Genomic DNA, 918 nt, shown 5'->3' on the forward strand with positions numbered 1-918 from the left:
GGGGGGGGGGGGGGGGGGGGGGGGGGGGGGGGGGGGGGGGGGGGGGGGGGGGGGGGGGGGGGGGGGGGGGGGGGGGGGGGGGGGGGGGGGGGGGGGGGGGGGGGGGGGGGGGGGGGGGGGGGGGGGGGGGGGGGGGGGGGGGGGGGGGATTTCTCTCCCATAATCTCATGATAAGCTATGGGATCTTGATTTTACTATGACCTAACATGATTTCAGGTGATATTATTGTACTCAAAATCTTTAATTAATTCATAAAATGGTCAAATCCTTGTAGTTGAATATGAAACGTTTTAACATTTATTAGGCTATTCTATATTTTTAGGCCCACTTTGTTCAATCATTCTACCAAATATTGATTTGTAGGACCAACCAACATTTTAATAATATTTCATTTTATTATCATGTATCACTTTATTAAGTACATTTACAACACGTCTGCTAGACATATCACTTCTTCATTAAGTGTATTTGTAATGAGCCTGTTAAACGTGTCACTTCATTAAGTTCATTTGCAACACGTCCATTAGACACCTTGTGTGTTGCACATGCATCTTTATGTATTCATTTATTTATTCTTTCTTTAATTTATGATAAAACATCTTATTGATGTTTGAACGTGCATTATAAGTAGTTATCAATAGCCGACTGACTCAAATTGAAATCACCAATAAGCAGCTCCCATAAAGAGTCGAATTTAAAATATTATAATTACAAAATCATTTATTTGACTAACTTGACTCCCTATGTCCTCTTTCTCCTCTTTTCAAACCTCGCAGTATATGCGCCCACTTCCAAGTATTTTGCTTTCTAATAGTTGTTTGGTAACTTAGTGCATATTAAAAAATAATTTAGAATTAAACATGATTTTGTGGGTATTAAGGAAATCTTAAGATGCTGTACAAACTTGATTAAAGAAAT

This window comes from Ipomoea triloba, chromosome 3 (genome assembly GCF_003576645.1).
Source record: "Ipomoea triloba cultivar NCNSP0323 chromosome 3, ASM357664v1".
Lineage (NCBI taxonomy): Eukaryota > Viridiplantae > Streptophyta > Magnoliopsida > Solanales > Convolvulaceae > Ipomoea > Ipomoea triloba.